Source organism: Lynx canadensis, chromosome F1 (assembly GCF_007474595.2).
Source record: "Lynx canadensis isolate LIC74 chromosome F1, mLynCan4.pri.v2, whole genome shotgun sequence".
Lineage (NCBI taxonomy): Eukaryota > Metazoa > Chordata > Mammalia > Carnivora > Felidae > Lynx > Lynx canadensis.
This window is the reverse complement of record NC_044319.2, coordinates 7,171,769-7,193,664: the sequence shown is the minus strand read 5'-3', so window position 1 is coordinate 7,193,664 and position 21,896 is coordinate 7,171,769. Positions and strand designations below refer to the sequence as shown.

Genomic DNA, 21,896 nt, shown 5'->3' with positions numbered 1-21,896 from the left:
TAAAGGCAGTCCCTCTACTTGTCCGTCAAGTATATCACTTCAGTTATTACCCCTCTTCTACAAAAAAATGTATTTTTTGCTCTATATTGAATCATTCCTATCAGCACACAAAATGCTATTATTATTCCTCCCACCTTAAAAAGGAACAAAAAGACCTTCCCTTCTCCCCATTTTCCCCACCAGCCACTGTGTCATTTCTTTACTTCCTGCAACAAAAGTTGTAAAGTATTGTCTATACTGTCTCCCTTCCCTGCCACTGCACTGACACCACACATGACCTCCACACATTGCCAGACCTAACGTCGGCTCTCATTTCTAATCACACCTGACCTTTGAAAGCCTTTCACACAATAGGTCATTCTTCCTCCTCGATACGATTTCTTCACTTGGCCTCTTGGTACATCAAACCTTCCTGATTTTCTGTCAACCTTGCTGGCTGTTCCTTCTGAGTCTACTTTGCACGCCCCTCCTCCTCCGCCCAAGCTCTCAATTTTGGAGTGCCTTTGGGCTCAGTCTTTGGTTTCTTCTCCATCTACATTCCAGTCCCATGGCTTTAAATAGCAATTAAATGCCAATGACTCCCCAATTCTATCACCAGCCCCAACCTCTTCTGCTAGCTCCAGACCCATCTATCCAACGTCAATGCAACAATGCCACTTGGGCATCTAAGGGGCATCTCAGATTCAACCTAACCAAACTGAACACTGTTCAGTCCAATCTACCCTCTTTTACCCACTTTCATACTCATCTCAACAATGCCAACTCTATCCTTGAAGGCCAGACACTCTGGAATCACACTGGATGGCTACAATTAACTTTTTTTTTTTTTTTTAATAATGGAAAATAACAAATGTTGGCAAGGATGTGGAGAAACTGGAACCTTCACACATTTCTGGCTGGGATGTAAAATGGTGCAGCCACCCTGTGGAAAACAGTTGGACAGCTCCTCAAAAAGTTAAAGACAGAACTACCAGATGATCCAGCATTTCCACTCCTAGGCATATATCCCAAAGAATGGACAACAGATGTTCAAACAAATACCTGTGTACAAGTATATGTGGCAATACTATCACAACAGCTACAAAGCAGAAACCATGCAATGTCCATCAGTGGATGAGTGGATGAATAATGTGTGGTGTATCCATACAGTGAAATATTACCCAGCATAAAAAGAATGAACTATCAACACATGTTACAACATGGATGAACTTTGAAAACATCATCGTAAGTGAAAGAAGCCAGACACAAAAGATCACATATTATGTGATTCCATTTACATGAAATATCCAGAATGGATAAGTCCAGAGAGACAGAAAGTAGATTAGTAGCTGCCAGGAACTACACAGAGGTAGTGATCACACAACACTATGAAGGCACTAAATGCTGCTGAATCATATGCTTAAAAATGGCTCGTTTTAGGTTATGTGAGTTTCACCCAGATTAGAGAAAAAAAAGGGGGGGAAATCTCCCTTAACTCCTTTCTTTCTCTGATACTCCAAATGTAACCTGTAAGAAAATCATCTGACTCTACTTTCCAAACACATCCAGAATGCAACCACTCTGGTCAAGGTCAACACCATCTCCCTTCATATTACTGCAGTCATTGTCCCCCTCGTGCTGCTGTTGACCCCTCTAATCGACCCTCAACACAGCACCCAGAGTGTGTCATCTGTCAACTGCCACCCTCCTGGGGCTTCCCATTGACTATTCAGGCCAACCTTCCAACACTGGTCCAGAGCCCCACACGAGCCCAGCTCCTGCGCCCGCCGCTAACGCTGTCCCTCCTCATCTCTTCCCTGTTCCCTCCAGCACAGCCACACTGGCCTCCCTTGGTCTTCAGTGATGCCAGGCACACCCTCAGCTGGGAGGTTCTCTGCCCTGATGTTCTCCTGCTTCAAAACCACTGGGCTAATTCCCTTACCTCCTTCAAGACTTGGCCCAATCTCACCCTGTCAAAGATGCTTCTCCTGCTCACCCATACACATAACTCTGGTCCCCCTCATGCTGCTCTATTTTTCCTTTTATCCATAGCACTTTTCTCTCCCAATATACTGTATGATAGCAAAAAAGCGCTGTGGGTCTCAGTTAGGGTATAAGCTTCATGAAGGAAAAGAGTTGCATCTGTTTTGTTCCCCGATGTATCCCAGGTACACAAGATGGCACCAGACACATGGCAGAAGGTGAGTAATATTTACTGAATTGAACAGATCTTCAAAGTAGAAACAAAAATGGGTCATAAAAATCTGTACCAAATTGATAACAGTGACTGTCAGAGGGAAATGAGGAAAAGATGTGAAATTTGGGATAGATACAAAAGGGACTTCATCTTTGCCGGAATGTTTTGTTTCTTTCAGTTAAAAATGATGAAGTGTGGGGCGCCTGGGTGGCTCAGTCGGTTGAGCGTCCGACTTCAGCTCAGGTCATGATCTCACGGTCCGTGAGTTCGAGCCCCGCGTCGGGCTCTGGGCTGATGGCTCGGAGCCTGGAGCCTGCTTCGGATTCTGTGTCTCCCTCTCTCTCTGCCCCTCCCCCATTCATGCTCTGTCTCTCTCTGTCTCAAAAATAAATAAACATTAAAAAAAATTTTTTTAAATAAAATAAAATAAAAATAAAAATAAAAATGATGAAGTGCACTCAGTACTACAAAATCTTAATATGTGCCAATTCTGCATAATCTCTCGGTACCAGTTACAGGATTCTGTGCACATTTTGGACTGCTCAAAATTTTTCAAAATTTTAAGGGCAAGTAAGAAAAAAAAAAACATTTTATGGTTTTTATAGAGAATTCCTTTGCTCTTCCCAAAAGAATAAAAGTTATCTTCTTAGAATTTCTGCAACAATGTCTTTTCTTGACTGAATACAGCCACTGGGCAATAGCCCAGTCCACTGGAGAAAGGAACAAACAGAGTTACAAATACGAAACTACGATTTTCACCAACTTGACCTCCTCCACACCGTGTGATGCTAAGGGACAATCCAAGCTGCAAGGGAAGTGGTGTCCCTCTGGCACACAGTGACATTACTGTCAGAACCCACCGGGTGGTGTAGTGTGTGAGCCAGGGCTCCCTAGCATCCCCAAGGAAATGCCCTCTTTCAAATGACCTCTTTTGGAGAGTTCTAAAGCTGCTTCAGCCGGTCTGTGATGGAAGTACTCAAGCTTAAGTCTACAGCTCGGAGGAAAGCCCCCTGCCGTCGATCCCCTGCAGCCCCTTTCCAGGCGATAGCCTGATATGACAGAACCCTACAATCTCGAGGCAAAATTAAAATGTATTTATTTTGGAAAAATAAGACTCAGTCATACACTCCTCTCCTTTTCCAACATCTCACAGCAAAATAAAGGTTGTATTGCCAAGAGTTATAAAATTAGAGAGGAAATGAAAATCTGTTATTTTCATAATAAGGTCTTTCCGCTTAGCCAGAGTATTCTGAGTTCCAAAACAACTCATATCCCCAAATGGTTGAGTTTTCATGGGGACTTACTGATTTTAGGCATTTGTAGTGGGCTCTAACTTAACCAAACTTTAAACACAACAATTTTTAAGTGATGCCTGGAACTACTGAATAGAACCTTTCCAATATTACACTAGATCGATATCCAATCAGCATATAAGCTGTATGTAATATGCTCATTATACTGAGCAGATAGGTAAGATAGCCTTATTTTTTCACTGTAAAAGTGATATAAGCTGTAGTAACATTCATGTATTTAGAGGGATATAAAATACAATCACCTTCCTTTCTTTGCTTCTAGCCTACTCTGTCCCAAGCCTTAAACTACTTAAATTCCTGGAAACAGTTTTGCACATATGCTTGCAGACCTTTTTTTTTTTTAAGTTTATTTATTTATTTTGAGAGAGAGAAAGGTGGGGAGGGGCAGAAAGAGAGGAAAAGAGAGTATCCCAAGCAGGCTCTGTGCTGTCTGCATGGAGTCCAACGTGGGGCTTGACCCCACGAACCGTGAGATCATGACCTGAGCAGAAACCAAGAGTCAGATGCCTAACTGACTGAGCCACTCAAGTGCCTCCCCTTGCAGACTTTGAAAAATATGATTTTAGGGGCACCTGGGTGGCTCAGTCAGTTAAGCCTCCAACTTTGGCTTAGGTCGTGATGTCACAGTTTGTGGGTTCAAGCCCCATGTAAGGCTCTGTGCTGACAGCTCAGAGCCTGGAGCCTGCTTTGGATTCTCTCTCTCTCTCTCTCTCTCTCTCTCTCTCTCTCTCTGTGTGTGTCTCTCTCTCTCTGTCTCTGCTCCTCCCCCACTTGTGCACGTTCTCTCTCTCAAAAATAAATGAATAAACATTTTAAAAAATGAAAAATTAAATAAAAATAAAAATACACTTTTATTTTTTCTTTCACTAAGTGAGATTTTACCATGCACACCATTCTGAAATATTTTTTTATCACTTAACATTTTTATGATGGAATATGCCAGGTCAGAATATTCATTCTCCTCAGCGACTGACTGGTATTTCTCAGAATAAAGTAACAACAGCAACAACAATAATAAGAGAGAACACTTCTACCAATGCTCGCTGTCTCAGGCTCTAAGCACTTTTCGTGTCTGGATTTAATTGCTAATGACAACCCTCTGTGACAGGTACTATTATCCCCTTTCAGATGAAGAAACCGGGAGATGATAAAGAATTTGCTCACGGTCATAGAGCAAGTAAGAGATGGTGCTATAATTTAGACTCAGGCCATCAGGTTCCGACGTCTGTGGTCTTAACCACCATAACAGACTGATCATTCTATAATGTGCTAAAGTCTCCCTGGAAGTGGACATTTAGATTGTTTGTTTGCTTACTATTTTATTTTATTTATTTTTATTTATTTATTTTTTTAACGTTTATTTATTTTTGGGACAGAGAGAGACAGAGCATGAACGGGGGAGGGGCAGAGAGAGAGGGAGACACAGAATCGGAAACAGGCTCCAGGCTCTGAGCCATCAGCCCAGAGCCCGACGCGGGGCTCGAACTCACGGACCGCGAGATCGTGACCTGAGCTGAAGTCGGACGCTTAACCGACTGCGCCACCCAGGCGCCCCAGGTCGGCTTTTTTGTTTGCTTACTATTTTAAACAGCGCCACAATAAATATCTTTAAAGAAATAGGTATCGCTCTTTCCTGACGATTCATTTCTAGAGGTGGGATTGCTTATCTAGGCATTTCACATTTTGGTAGGTAATGCCAGACCGACCTCTAGAAAAGCTGCATCTATCTACCTTCCCCCCAAACAATGCTGTATTCGTGCCCCATGCTGTCTCTAGATTTTGTCAGTCATCCCTCTATTCCGATAAACTGATAACACCAAACAGAATCATGGCGTTGCTTTAATTTGCATGGTCCTGATCACTTGTGAGTTCAAGTGTGCATTGCCTGTTTGTATTTACTGATCTCTGAATCTTGCCTTCTCACATTTTGGCCCATTGTTTCTTGAATTGTCTTTTTTTTTTTTTTAATGTTTATTTATTTTTGAGAGAGAGAAAGACAAAGCATGAGTTGGGGAGGGGCAGAGAGGGAGGGATACACAGAATCAGAAGCAGGCTCCAGGCTCCGAGCTGTCAGCACAGAGCCTGACATGGGGCTTGAACCCACAAACCACGAGATCATGACCTGAGCCGAAGTCGGACATTTAACTGATTGAGCCATCCAGGCGTCCCCTAGGTGATCTTCTTTTCCTCCTCAAATTAAAACTCGCCTCCACTTCCATTTACTCAGAGAGTAAGAGCCTATCTTCCCTTTCTGCCCTTCTCTGTCTATGCCCACGAGTCTCAGCTATGCTCACGAGAACAACCCTGTTTGCTCCTGTCTTACAAGTACTGGCACCAGACTCCGCTCTGAGGTTAGCAGGCTCCCCTACCACCAGTCTTTGTCCAAGACAATGTGGCTGGGCCTCTGGCACCAACAACAGCGCACATCCCCTTCCAAACCACTGTGGTTCCCAGGGCGGTGTGAGAGTCTTAGCGCCATCGCTATGGAGGACTGAGCTCATTCCAGGGTTCCCTGGTAGAGCTGGCCTGGGCTCTCAACTTTTCACCTCCTTTGATCCATCCCTTCCCAGACTGTGGTCCTCCCCCGGGGGTGGAGGGGTGAGCTGTCTGCCCCTCTCAGCTACCTAGGAGGATTTACTCCTTAGACCTCTCCATCCAGGCAGGTCCCTCCACCTGTGCCCCAGCCCACGTCCTTTCTCTGCTGCAGAGTGCATGATTATTTCAAGAAAAAACAATGCTGGTCACTCTAGGATACTTTACTCCTCTTCCTTTGCAAGGGACCTTCCTCAGACCCAGGCGGTTCCTGAGGATTTGGTCCCATTCTAGCTGCTGAAGTCCCATAACTGGGATTCACCTTGGAGCTCAGGAAGTTCGTTCGTGAACAAAACGGATGTAAAACAGAACCCCTACTTTTCTGGAACTGCCAGGTTCCATCTAGGACCCATAAATGCCACCCACACACAATAAACAATGACACTGGCTGGATTCCTGAAACAGAGTTTTATATAAACGGTAACTGCTTTGGTAGCAGCATCCCTTAGGAAAAAACTGTGCTCTGAACTTTGAAGCCAGTCAAGTGTGTTACGTAACAGGCTGGCGAACAACCACGCTCATGATTTTTCTTCCTGTTCCTTCCCTTAGCCACCCCACATTGGAGAGTATCTGAAAGAAATTTGGTTTCATTAAGTCAGGGATGTGATGGAAATTTGTTGCAATCACTTACTGGTCTGCTTTCACAAATCATTTTTGGGAAATTAAAGGACCCTGAGAGACCAGCTTGTTGAAATTTCAACAACCCGCAAGATTATGCGTTTTCCTTGGTGTTGCACAAATAAGCTGACTAAACTTGCAATTGCAGAGAAAGCAATGACAGCACTGCTGAGCAGCTCACGGATGGGCAGGTGTTCACACTTAAACTGGACGTGTGCAAAGAGCGGAAAACGGAGCCCGCGTTCACTCCCCACTGCTGAACTGCTTGGGGCTGGAGGAATCATGGATGTTGATAACGGAAGACACATGGGCTCACTAAACTCCCAGTTTCCAAAGACAGTCCCAGATGGCTGATGCATAAGGAAGACGCTTTTTTTTTTCACCTGGATGCATCCAGATGTGTCCGCGTGAACAGGCATCTGGTTCCACGTCACAGTGTGCTGGCAGAGCATCCGTGTGATTGTGGAAAAGAATTCCGGAACTATCCTGCAGTACCCAACTTTGTGGTCAGAAGCTGGGCGAGGCGTGGGTCTATCCGGCCGTGCAAGTGCACACTCTTGTCCACAGAGGTGTTGGGATTAACATGATGTCGGCTGTGTAGACCTACAGTCAACAGGTGAGGCTCTCCTCTGCTACACACCTGAAACCAACGTAGCCCTGCGTGTCAACTGTGCTCCAAGAGAGGAAGAGAGAAAAGAAAAACAAAAAGAAGAGAAAAGAAAAAGTGAAGTGCTCTGCCTGATATTCCCAACTGGAGACTCATACAGTCTGTTAAATGCAGGAGTCTCCTGGGCTTCAGTAAGATGTATCCCTGACTTTATTCATTCAAAGGACTAAACCTGTAACAAAAATAAAGTTAAATAAACTATACATACTATGTATCTATTTCACATATTGTGTGAAACAGACATATTAAGCCTAAAATGTTTTCCTTTTCCTGGTTAAAAGTCTCCACTGAATCGAGTACATGTGTTCCAAACAGGTATGGATTTCAGATTATGGAGCCCATCTAACAAATGACTTAAATGTTACCCAAGATAAAAGCTGAGGCCGGACTACTTTTTAAATAAACCAGCAGAATCACTGGAGTTTGTTGTGGCTTTTTTTTTTTAATGTTTGGTTTGAGAGAGAGCCAGTGGGGGAGGGGCAGAGAGAGAAAGGGAGAGACAGAGAATCCCAAGCAGGCTCTGCACTGTCAGCACAGAGCCTGATGTGGGGCTCAAACTCATGAACATGAGATCACGACCTGAGCTGAAATCAAGAGTCAGACACCTAACCGACTGAGCTACCCAGGTGCCCTGAGTTTTAAAGAATAGTTTAAAAGAGAAATTCAAGGAAAAAGGAGAAATGATTCATTTTCTCTTGTTAATCTCTAAATATCTTGATATCTTATGTGAATTGAGAAAGAAGAGAATATAAAAAGAGGAAAGAGACAAGGGTGACCAGGTGGTTCAGTTGGTTAAGTGTCTGATTCTTGATTTTGGCTCAGATCATGATCTCACGGTTGTGAGATAGAGCCCCACATCAGCTCTGGGCTGGGTGTGGAGTCTGCTTGGGATTCTCTCTCTCCTTCTCCCTCTGCCTCTCCCCTACTCACTCTCTCTCTCTCAAATAAATAAATAAATAAATAAATAAATAAATAAAACAAAATAAAATAAAAAGAGACAGAAGACAGTATTTTTTTTAATGAAGAGTAATGTTCAAGTACAAGCTAAAACAGAAGTCTAAAGTTGCATGTTAGCATTCAGGAGTACATGTCTTAGAGCCTCCCCAAAATGATATTTCAATTAGCAGTACATCCCATACTGTTGGAGTTCCCAAATCTAGATTTAAAGAGTAAGATATTAGGGTGCCTGGATGGCTCAGTGGGTTGAGCGTCCGACTTTGGCTCAGGTCATGAGCTCGCAGTTTGTGAGTTTGAGCCCCACATGGGGCTCTGTGCTGACAGCTCAGAGTCTGGAGCCTGCTTCGGATTCCGTGTCTCCCTCTCCCTCTGCCCTTCCCCCCACTCACACTCTGTCTCTCCTTGAAAAATAAACAAACATTAAAAAGAAAAGAGTAAGATACCATTTGGTTCAAAATAACCAAAATGGTATGGGAATTTAAAATCATTAAGTAGGGGCGCCTGGGTGGCGCAGTCGGTTAAGCGTCCGACTTCAGCCAGGTCACGATCTCGCGGTCTGTGAGTTCGAGCCCCGCGTCAGGCTCCGGGCTGATGGCTCGGAGCCTGGAGCCTGTTTCCGATTCTGTGTCTCCCTCTCACTCTGCCCCTCCCCCGTTCATGCTCTGTCTCTCTCTGTCCCAAAAATAAATAAACATTGAAAAAAAAAAAAAAATAAATAAAAAAAAAAATAAAAAAAAAAAAATAAATAAAATCATTAAGTAGATAGCAGAATGGGAAGACAAAAAAAGTGTAGTCCAGGCTCCGTTTCAATACAAATTTGCAGTCCACCCTTGAGTAAAATGCAACCGCTCCCTTTTGGTCCGATTTCCAAATGGAAATGGTCCTCATGCCCTTACAGAGGGCCAGTGTGAAGATAAGTACCACAGTACACAGTACAGAGCAAGAACATGAAAGGTTGATGTTACAGAGGCTGGCTGTGATACTGATGCTCTTAGAAAAATAATAATAATTTGGTTTCTATTTCCACTAGTATCAAATAAGAGTACTGTATGTTCTAGAACATAGCATGGGGTCTGTTGAGAAAGATAAAGATAAAAATCATATAAAAGTTTTTCTCCCCAGAGACTCTTAAAAACTGAGAACAAACTGAGGGTTGATGGCGGGTGGGAGGGCGGGGAGGGTGGGTGATGGGTATTGAGGAGGGCACCTTTTGGGATGAGCACTGGAAACCAATTTGACAATAAATTTCATATATTGAATAAATAAATAAATAAATAAATAAATAAATAAATAAATAAAAAGTTTTTCTCCCCAAAGGTAAAATCTTGCAAAGTGTATACATGAAGGACTGTTACTAAAAGCAATGTCTATTATCTTCCTGGGAACTTCAAGGGAAAAAAAAAATCGCTTGTGTGCACTAAAAGGATTTACGGTTCCAATATGCGCTGGTATTTCATCAAAGTGCCGAGAAACACCTCCAGAAAACGGAAAGAGCTTGAAAGAGGCAACCACAGAAACTAATGAGTGCTGTCTGGTTTTCTAAATTGAGTTGCAACTACCCAGGAACATTCCATTTCCCAAGACAAGAATGGTATGGATTAATTACCTGGAAATCTGTTGAGTTACAAATACAAATAAGCCCAGCCTCCACATGGACTGCTAACCCATGTGACAATCACTTTATTATGCAGGTGCTACAGGATTAAGTCCAAGGAGACACTTCCCAGAATCAGCATCTTCAGGAAAGTCTGTCAGGGCTGAGAAGTCAATGAGACACAGCCTCAGTCTTTCCTTCCGTTGTCACTGGCCACCTCCACCCGGATTCCTGCTACTCTTCCATTGTCTCCACTCAGCTGATGGCACCACCATGCTCCCAGGACTCAAGCCGGAAACTGGAACTGCCCCATATGTGGTCTCACCAAGTCCCTCCAAAATCACTTCTTCATTGAGCTCCTCATGATTCCCCATCTACAAGATTGCATTGGAGTCCTGGTTGGTTTCCCTGCTGTTCTCCTTGACCTCCACAGCCACTCCCTCACAGGAGTGACCTTCCAAACACAGAAGCTGGGCACGTTACTGCCCTGCTTAAAATCCTGCAGTGAAGGCACAGATGCCTTCTGATCTGGCTCCTTCCTTGCTCTGCGACGTCTCATCTTTCACGTGTACCCATAAATACTGTTCTCGAACTACACCGTGCAGTTCCCACGGCATCCACCAGACAGATTCCTAATCATCTTTCAGAAGCCAAACCTGAGGTCGGTCACCTTCGCTGTGAAGCCTTCTCTGCCTGCCCGAGATCCACAGCTACCTTCTCTGGCGACTTCGTAGTTTGCTCACAGCTCTACTACGGTGCAGAACACCCTGCATGACAAACATGCATGTATTTGTCCAACGTCCCACAATCGACGAGCTCTCAGAGGACACAGCTGTTTCTTAGTTATTCCTGAGTCTGTCGTGTCTAACACAGTGCCTGGCAAAAAATGGTGCTCAAGAAATGAATGCTGAATTGCAAAGCTACAGCCCCTGAACTATGTCTCCTGGGCGTCAAATAAGATAGACCTACAGTGAAGCTCAAGTCACAATTAGGGAAGCACAAAGAGAGCGAGAGAGAGACAGAGAGAAGGAAAGGGAAATCAGGAAAGCAAGAAAAGAAAGGCTTCACGTTGAGAGTAAGTAGCTACCACCAAGTTTTCAAACAAAACCTAGAACCAAGTTTACCTATCCATGTTCACTAAAGTATCGTACCCAAGAAAGGTCACTGGAGCCCCTTCAGCAGAGTAAACAAAACAGCAAGGAGACTATCACACACAGTGGCAGGCTGCACTGTGCCCCCAAACTCGAAGCCCCAACCCTAGCACCTCAGAACGTGACCCTTTGGGAGACAAGATCTTTAAAGAGGTAATTAAGTTAAAATGAGGTCCTTAGGGAAGGGCCCTAATCCAGTAAGACTGGAGTCCTTAGGAGAAGAAGAAGGTGGAGTGGGTGTGTGCACAGAAGGCCAGCCATGCAAAGAGGCAGGAAGGGGTGAGGGCAAGCCAGGGAGAGGGGCCTGGAACCCGTCCCTCCCTCAGAGACCTCAGAGAAAACCAACCCCACCAGCACCTTGATCGTAGACTTCTAAGCTCCAGAATGGTGAGAAAATACATTTCTGTTGTTTAAGGGGCTCAGTCTGGGACATTTTGTTACGACAGCCCTAGGAAACTAATCTTATCCTATACAGGGGGTTTGGTTAAGGAAAAGAAAAAACCTGGGGTCAGGGGCACTGTCTTCCAGTATTTGAAAGGCTGGTGGATAGAAAAGGAATCATTTTTTTCTAGGATTTGTGCATTCCATCTTGGAATAAGGAAGGACTAATAACAGGATACATTAACCTTAAAGATAACCTTCTGGTCCCCATACTCTATGATCATTAAAAAAGACATTCTTCTTAAGATGTCTGATTACAGACAGAGCTAAGATCTGCCTCTTACGAGCTCAAAATACTTCCACGAATGGCTGGTATTTTATGTCGTACTTCATCTAAAACATTGCAGTACGGCAGAGACTGAGCCAGGTCAAAACTGGAGTTCAGGTACTTCTGTTCTGGTACTCCTGGTCCCCCACCACCGTCACCACCATGTAGATTTCCTTTCCTCCATTGACTGGCATTCAGGGTGAAGGGCTTCCTGATAAATTCAAATCTGTCCATTCACAGGGTTCGCTATATATACAGGCATATAGGTGTAGAGGGGGAGGAGCAGGGGAAGAACACTCCAAGGAGGAAGAGAAGAGTCCTGAGAAGGACATTCAGGGCCAAAGACCACAGCCAAGTGCTGGTCCCGATACTGCATGGGGTCCTGGTGCTGCGTGGTGGTCGCTGGCTGAACCTGCATGAGCAAGGTGCTCCCTACCAGCCATGTGCATGTCATGGGGACAGCAGGTATGTGTCGGATCAGTAGAGCTGCCCTCCTATATTCTGCACGACTTCTGGACTTAACAACATAGCGTTGGCCACTCTACAACAAGAACAGCAGAGGCAAAATGTCTCAATAACTTTGGGGAAGCATGTTATGCAGTAACATCCCCCTGGAGTGCGGAGTCATCCTTGCAGCTGAGCAGAGGAGTGGAATGGCATGCTGGCCGGGAACAGTAGTGGCTCAGAAGCCACTTGGCAATGGAGGCAGAGTTCTGGCAGTAGAGCATTGACAATCCAGGCTGGGCAAGCACTCAGGCACAGCATTAACAGGTGGTCAATAGAGTGAGCCAACATTCAAGGTCATCAGGTTTAGGACAAGCAAGAGGTGGGACCGGTGCAAGTGGTGCCCCCCCAGGGGGGACATTATTCCAGGACAGCCAGGAACAAGGGGCCAGCAACATGAACTCAACCTTGGAGGATCCTGTAAGAGCATACGAGCTGTATCCTAAGTGCATGGTTCTACTAAAAGATATGGGGACTGTTGAAATGTGGCGTGAGTTGCTTCTGTCATGTAGGTGGACGGTACAGAGCTCTGGATGTTGAGTTTTAAAAATAAACATGTCCTTATTGGTGTCCACAGCTGGTGAGGTCTGAGAACACTTACTATGCAAAAACTCTACATTAAGAACATGTTCTTTAAAGCACATTTCCAAGCATATACTTATAAAGCAACACGGTAGAATGCCATTAAATCTGGGCAGAGTGCCAAATGGAACATGACAGAATAGTGATTCGGGGGAGACTCAAGGTCAGCCAGAGGATTTCCAACTAATCACCACCGATGGCTCTCAAGAAGGCTCTGACCCTCAAGCCCAGATTCCCAGAGGAAAGCTTTGTCTGAGTAAGGCCTTCAGAAGCGTGCTGAAGGGAACATGTCTCTGGAGAGAAATGTGTAGTACAAGGTACAAGAAATTCAGAACACTCTGGCTTAGTTCAGAGAACACTAGTTCTCCTAGTTCCCAGGACAAGCTGGGAGAAGAGGTCCAAGAATAGAAGCCAATGACTGAGACCTTGGGTCCTGTTTCTTCCAGCAACTAACCACTTGGCTTTACTTTCTACCTCTCTGCCTATGTTTCTTCTATCATCTGGCAGTATTCACATCTAACTTACTGACCAACCAGTAACGGGAGGCTCAAATGAGAGAGCAGATGTTTCTTGAAAAGGTCCAAGTGTACAGAAATAAAAGGTATTATTTATCAAGTTTAAATCACCTCTCAAGAAATACCAAGTCCCATCTGTCCGTGGGAAATTTACTGAGTGTTTACCATATTGCAGGATGGCTAGGCACTGGAACCCATGTAAAATATTGCAACCCTTTGCTCCTCTCACAGAGATAGATGTTCATGAAAAAAGTATAACACCATGAGAGAATCATTATACCAGAAACAAGCAGAAAGTATCGGAAATAAAAAAAGATGATGTGAAGAGGTTTGCTACAGTAATATTTAAACAAATGCAGACAACCTAATAACTTACAGAACATTCATACGATAGAATACTAAACAGCCACTAAATAGAAGTTTTTATGAAGAAGTTTGAATGACATGAAGATATTTTAGAGAAAAGTAGTACACAAAACAGACGATGTGGAATAAGACAAATCCTGCCAAAATTAAATTCATAAAACTCCCTCTTCTGGCTCTGATGAGTTACTGTACCAGACTGGCTCTCCCACTGTTAATACTTAGGAAACTGGACAAAATGTACAAAAAATTTTTCAGATATTGGACAACAAGCAGCACAGGAAATGAGGCAAGAAATGCAATCAGCACAATATCAATATGTAAAAATGAACTGTATTTTTATACACAATTGGCTACTGTGTATAGAACAATGAACTGCCAAACGCAATGAAAGGCACAACTTATAAGACCACTGAAACATACATGATTTAGGATAAATTTAACAAGATATTCCAGAGACCTATTCACTGTAAACTAAAAATATGCTGCTAAAAGAAAGAAAATCTAAATAAATAAGGAAATCTACTACATTCATAGATTCAAGTGGATAATGAGATTTCAATTCTCCATATATTGTTTTATAGATCCGATGCAATCCTAATCAAAATCCCAGCAAACTTTTTGCAGAAATTGACAAACTAATTCTAAAATGTACATAAAAAAGAGGTGAGGCACCTGGGTAGCTCAGTCAGTTAAGCGTCGGACTTCCGCTCAGGTCGTGATCTTGCAGTTCATGAGTTTGAGCCCAGCATCGGGCTCTGTGCTGATAGCTCAGAGCCTGGAACCTACTTCAGATTCTGTGTTTCCTCTCTCTCTGCCCCTCCCCTGCTTGCTCTCTCTCTCTCTCTCTCAAACATAAATAAAACATTAAAAAATAATAAAAAATAACATGTATATAAAATGAAAATGACCTAGGGGCGCCTGGGTGGTGCAGTCGGTTAAGCGTCCGACTTCAGCCAGGTCACGATCTCGCGGTCCGTGAGTTCGAGCCCCGCGTCGGGCTCTGGGCTGATGGCTCAGAGCCTGGAGCCTGTTTCCGATTCTGTGTCTCCCTCTCTCTCTCTGCCCCTCCCCCGTTCATGCTCTGTCTCTCTCTGTCCCAAAAATAAATAAACGTTGAAAAAAAAAATGAAAATGACCTAGAACAGCCATAGACTTACTATAAAACTTCAGTAATTGAGACCATATAGTATTGGCATAAGAACAGCACACAGATCAGTGAAACAATAAACAGAACAGAGAGTCCAGAAATAACAGATCAACAAAAATATGGCCAATTAATTTCTTCATAATAGTGGCAAGAAAAATCAATGGGGAGTGCTGGAAAGCCCTTCTGAAAGATGATGCTGGAAGAAACATACAGCAATATGGAAAAAAGAGATCAACTCTGACCCCATCTCACATCATACAAAAAAGTAATTCTAAGTGAATTACAGACCTAAATCTAAGAGCTAAAATTCTAAAACTTTTAGAAAAAAACTGATGAAAATTGTCTTTGCAACTTTGAGGAAAGTATTCTTAGAGAGGACATAAACAGCACTAACTATACGGGGAATGAGATAAATTGGGCATCATCAAAATTGAAAACCGCTGTTCTACCAAAGACATCATTAAGAAAATGAATATGCACCCCACAGATCTGGAGAAAATATTTGTACTACACATAGCTGGCAAAAGGCTTATATCCAAAGAGAGAAAGAGCTCTTGGGGTGCCTGTGTGGCTCGGTTGGTTAAGCATCTGATTTTTTATTTTGGCTCAGGTCATGATCTCACAGTTCATGAGTTCAAGCCCCACCTCGGGTTCTCTGCTGTCAGTGCAGAGCTCACTTGTCTCTCTGCCCCTCCCCTGCTCTCTCTCTCTCTCTCTCTCTCTCTCTCTCTCTCTCTCTCTCTCTCTCAAGAATAAACATTTAAAAAGAAAGAGCCCTTAAAATTTTTATTAAAAAACCATAAAAAATGTGCAACAGATCCTAACAGCTACTTCACAAAAGTAAACAGAAGAACGGTCAATAACCACATGAGAAGGTGTTGAACATCATCAATCATGAGGCAAATGCAAATAAAACCCTGATAAAATGCTTAAAGGGCTAGTATCCAAAATGTAAAAAGAACCTATAAAACTCAACACCCAAAAAATAAATAATCCAATTAAAAATGGGCAGGGAGCACCTGGGTGGCTCAGTCGGTTGAGCATCCGACTTCAGCTCAGGTCATGATCTCACAGTTCATGGGTTCAAGCCCTGCATTGGGCTCTGTGCTGACAGCTCAGAGCCTGGAGCCTGCTTCGGATTCTGTGTGTCCCTCTCTCTCTGTCCCTCCCCCACTTGCGCTCTGCCTCTGTCTCTCAAAAATAAACAAACATTTAAAAAAATTGTTTTAATGGGCAGAAGATACAACAGACATATCCCCAAAGAAGACACCCAGATGGCCAATAGACACATGAAAAGATGCTCAACACCACTCATCATCAGGGAAATACAAATCAAAACCACAATGAGATACCACCTTACACCTGTCAGAATCACTAAAATCAACAACACAAGAAATAACAGGTGTTGGTGAAGATGCAGAGAAAGGGGAACCCTCTCACACCACTGGTGGGATTGTAAACTGGGGCAGCCACTGTGGAAAACAGAATGGAGGTTCCTCAAAAAGTTAAAATCAGAACTACCTTACGACCCAGCAATCACACTACCCTCTGCCTCCAGGACCAGCCAACGCTCTATTTTGAGCTTAGCTCCTTATTACCGATCAACCATGAGCTCCCAGATTCATCAGACTTATTCCACTGAGGTGAAGGCTGCTGTCAACCACTTGGACCACATGCACCTGCAGGACTCCTACACCTGCCTCTCTCTGGGCTTCTATTTGGCCCACGACGATGTGGCTCTGGAGGGCATGGGAGGGGGCTGAGTCCCTCCTGAAGATGCAAAACCAGTGCACCGGCTGCGCCCTCTCCAGGGCTTGTGGAAGCCGTCCCACGATGAGTGGGGGTAAAACCCTGGACACCATGGAAGCTGTCCTGCCTCTGGAGAAGAGCCTGAACCAGCCCCTTTTGGATCTGTATGCCCTGGGTTCTGCCCGCACAGACCCCCAGCTCCGTGACTTCCTAGAGAACTACTCCCTAGACAGGAGGTGAAAGTCATCAAGAAGATGGGCGACCCCCTGACGCACCCCCATGGGCTGGAAGGCCCCAGGCGGGGCTGGGTGAGTATCTCTTCGAGAGGCTCACCCTCCAGCACGACTAGGAGCCTCAGGAGCCCAGCAGCATTTGAGGGGCCCCTCTGGCAGCCCCCTGGGGCCACGGCTGGTGCCTGATCCTCTCCCTGCAGCCACTAGGTAGCTTTTTAACAACCTAGAGCCTTCTCCCAAGCCATAGACCAAATGGAAACAATAAAGCTTTTTGCAACCAATAATAATAATAATAATATTAACAGCAGAATTGCATAGGATTTCACCAAGCACAGGAGAGAGAAATCATTTCATGTAGAAAGAGAACTTCTCCAGAAGTACATCTGAGGATGCATTAGTAATATGCAGAAACCAGCCCACTCCAGGCAGGATATTTAAGTTGTAATTAGAGGATGGAGCTTTTCTGTCACCAGATCTTGGCTGAAACAGGAAAAATTTCTACTCAAGTCTGGCACTTCAGTGCATCAATAATGGAAGGACCTTGGATTCGGACCTTTTCAAGGGATTCACTGGAATGGCAGGGTTCACCTCTGCAAAAAGAACCACCCGCAGCTTCCCCCGCACACAGGAACGGCGAACCAGTGAGGTCTGATGCTCACCATTGACAAATGACGCTAGTAACCCTCAGTGAGAAGCATGGCTCCAGCAACAGGCTCTGGGTGGGCCTGGGTCATACTGGTGACCGTACCATCTGCTCCGAGAGGTTCGGTTCTCACCTCAGCTTTTATGCATTCATTTGTAATAAGCCCAGAAAGTCCAAGTTGGCAAGCTCTTTCCTGGCTCCTTAGAGTCTACTGCTTTGATAAAAGAAACCAAATACCATTTTTTTCTTGTTTTGCAATTATGTATGTACATATAAATCTTCCTTCCGTCTTTCTTTAAACATGAAATTTCAAGGGGCGCCTGGGTGGCTCAGTGGGTTAAGCACAGGACTTTTTGGCTCAAGGTCATGATCTCGTGGCTCATGAGTTCGAGCCCCACGTCGGGCTCTGTGCTGGCAGCTCAGAGCCTGGAGCCTGCTCTAGATTCCGTGTCTCCCTTTCTCTCTACCCCTACCCCACTTGCCCTCTCTCTTTCTCTCTCTCTCTCTCTCTCTCTCTCTCTCTCTCTCTCTCAAAAATACATAACCATTAAAAAAAATAAAAAAAAAATTCAAAACTGTAAATTGAATCTAGAATCACTAATCTTGGACCCTCTTCAGTTATGTAGAGTTACACTGTTTCTTAACGTGGTTTTCTTCTCCTTAATAGTCTAGGTTCCTCATTGGCTGAGTCAAAGAGCTCATTACTGTAGTGACTTTTGTTTCTAAAACATTTGGGGTGCGTGAGTGGCTCCCTTCGGCTCAGGTCATGATCTCACAGTCCAAGAGCTCGAGCCCCATGTCAGGCTCTGTGCTGACAGCTCAGAGCCTGGAGTCTGCTTCAGATTCTGTGTCTCCCTCTCTCTCTGCCCCTCCCCTGCTTGCACGCTGCCTCTGCCTCTCTCTCTCTCTGCCTCTCTCTCTCTCTCTCTCTCTCTCTGTCAAAAATAAAAACATAAAGAAGATTTTTTAAAAATCCCATACTGCCACTGCACGGCAATGCCTCAGTTCACCGTCACCCTTTGCTTAGAACCCACATCTGCTTTACAGAACTTTTTCACGGTCTTTTTAATCGTCGGAATCTCAAAATCTTCCAGAAACTGCCTACTGCTGACCTACTGCCATGTACAACAGTGCTTCTCAAACTGTGATGCGCCCTTGAGTCCCCCATAAACGTGGTAACTGCGGACCCCGATGCATTACGTTGGAAGGGAAGCTCTTTGGGCTCTAGAGCCCACGGGATGCTCATGCCCCCACTTTGTGCACCACACACTGCCCAGCACGCAGAACAAGGGCTCTTGCTCACCCAACTTTGGTTTTTCTCCACGTACATACCCTTGGGGCAGGGCAGACTCTTCCGAAACGGTTTATTTCCTTGAACTTGACTAAGAGATTCCTCAGGCTAAAATGATCTAAGTTACATTCCTAATTTGCACTGGTAACCTTGCATGCTTAACCCTTCTTGGCACCTTCCTTATCCTTTGGATTCTGTCACCTTCATGTTCTTAGCTCGGTGTGCTTGCACATGGCAACTTTTTCTGTAGTAAACCTTCCAGATCCACACTCATTAATCTTTGCAGGTCTTGTTTAAAATTTAAATCTTTCCTCTCTGAGTTGTTAATCATGATTCCAGATGAGAAAATTAAAATACCCTCCTTTCTTCCATATTAGATAAATACAGATATATAGAAATAGGTGTGTGTGTATATACACATACATACACATATACACATGCATATATACATGTTTACGTATTGACCTACTTAAGGAAAATGAAAGTCCAAATACTGTCAAGGTCTGAGAAGGCAAACACATTGCCCAGCTCCACGGGGCTAGAAACCAAATTCCATAAAATAGGTAGAAAAATAAAAAGGTAGTAATCCTGTATTACATCTAAATACTTCAGATATTTAAACCATTCTGGGAACTGGGCTCTGTTCCACATAGAAAATTTCAAGACAGCTCATTGTTCCTACTGCTCTCCACTTCCCAGTCTCATCTGCCAGTCTAACCTAATCCTTATTCCTCCCCCTGAAACTCTGCCCTTGGGGCTTTATATGTCTCCTTCCTAGGTACACGTTCTCCCATTGGAAAATTTACTTCAGGCCATCCTTCGCTGGTCTGATGTTAATTGGACTCTGTTTCCATGAAACTGTTGGAGTAAATTTCCATGCAGGTTCTTAAAATCTGGCTCATTTATATCTTCCCTTTCCACCTCCACTCATATTGATCTGTAATTACCAAAACTTTATGGACTCTGGAGTCTGAGAACTCTAGATATTTATCACAGGCTTGAAATGTACAATCCATATCTTCACTGGTCATTACCATTCTTATCTGTGTAAGCCACACATCAAGCTTAACGAGTGCATTTATTTCTTACTATCTCATAGTCTATTGATTTTCAATGCAATAGTTGCTTATGAGAATATCTAATGGCAAGGTATAGAGCCAAGAATTCTATAAGTACCCCCACCCTCCTCTGATGCTTTCTCTTTCCCACCCAGCCATCAGTGTGACTATAGTATAATATAACACTATGTATAGTATGGTATTGCTAGAGTATTACATACTATAGTAATCCCATCTAGCAGATGCATTTACAGAGCAGCATAGAGCAGGTTTCTTCTTATAGGGCATTACTCCCATCCACAAGGCTCCACCCTTGTGACCTAATCACCCAAAGGCCCCCACCTCCTAACACTATCACATTGAGGGGTTGGATTTCCACATATAAGTTTTGGGAGGTTTGCAAACACTGGTTTCAGCCCATAACACTATGTTTTTTTTTTTCAGTGTTTTAAGTTTATTTATTTTTGAGAGATTCAGAGTGGGGGAGGGGCAGAGAGAGAGAGAGAGAGAGAGAGAAAGAACATCAAGCAGGCTCCACAATGACAATGCCCTACTATGCAGGGCTTGAACTCACAAACTGTGAGATCATGACCTGAGCCAAAACCAGGAGTCAGACGCTTAACTGACTGAACCACCCGAATGCCCCATAATGCTATGTTTTAAAACATGACAAAAGAAAAAAAAAAAAAAAAAGAAACAAACCTTATGTATATAAATTTCTCACTCAAGCTAACTAAAAAAGAAGTTAGAAATACCATCTGGCTGGCTCAGTCCACAGAGCTACCAACTTATGATCTCCAAGTCATGAGTTTGAGCCCCATGCTGGAGGCAGAGATTACTTTAAAAAAAGAAAAAAGATGGGGCGCCTGGGTGGCTCAGTCGGTTAAGCATCCGACTTCGGCTCAGGTCACATCTCACGGTCTGTGAGTTCGAGCCCCGCGTCGGGCTCTGGGCTGATGGCTCGGAGCCTGGAGCCTGCTTCCGAGTCTGTGTCTCCTTCTCTCTCTGCCCCTCCCCCGTTCATGCTCTGTCTCTCTCTGTCTCAAAAATAAATAAAAACGTTAAAAAAAATTTTTTTTAAAAAAGAAAAAAGAAAACTACTTCAATGCTTACTATCTTAGAATACCCCACTATTATCTTTAGGATTTGAACAAGTTAGCAATTTTCCTCCATCATATTCAGAATGTCTTGCTTGGCCAATCACTATTACCGTTGTATGAATCTTGACCCTGGTCACAGCGCATGCTCTACGTACAATGACAGGGAAGCAGTGCCCGGGTGGCTCAGTAGGTTAGGCATCCGGCCCTTGCCTTTGGCTCAGGTCATGGTCTCATGGCTCATGGGATCGAGCCCCACATCAGGTTCTGCACTAACAGCACAGTGCAGAGCCTGCTCGGGATTCTCTCTCTCCTTTTCTCTCTGCCCCTCCCCCCATGCTCGCTTGCTCGTGCTCTCTCTCTGTCTCAGAATGAATAAATAAATGAACTTTAAAAAAAAAAGAAGAAACGATAGGGAAGAGCAAGCTGCAAAGCTGGCTGGGGAGAAGGTAGGAAACCCCACGTGGAGGAAAGGGCGGGCCACACCCTCTTCCTGAAATTCGAATCCAAGGTTTCAAGTGCAGCAGACCCTAGTTCCGTCCCAGCAGCAAGCAGCGAGGGTCAGAGTCGAAGGAGGAGAAGGGTGAGCACAGGGTCACGCTTCTGGGCAGAGTCAATTCTGAGGGTCAGAGGAAATTTTCAGGTCGTGGGATGGGCAGGTCCAGAATGAACTTTCAGCAGGGACCGGAAGAGGACTGGAAGAGTCTGGTAAGAGGAATCAGATGCCCCTCTTCACCGCCAGGGCCTGAGGCTGCCACAGGCCACCTGGGCTGCATGAAGACAGGACAGGCCCGTCTGAGGCGCAGGAAACTGCCAGGATGGGCCACAGGGAGCCCAGAGCTTGCCGCTCACCCACACGTTCCCTCTGGCACCTACAGCACAGGACAGGAACACACAGTTCATTATCATCCCCCAGGGCAGGGAAAGAGCTCCC

The 21,896-nt window shown here is 44.4% G+C and overlaps 1 pseudogene; it reads left to right on the top strand.

The window, feature by feature from the left end:
* The first annotated feature begins 16,498 nt into the window (after positions 1 to 16,498).
* Positions 16,499 to 16,989, top strand: LOC115505302 (annotated as a pseudogene).
* Positions 16,990 to 21,896: the final 4,907 nt, after the last annotated feature.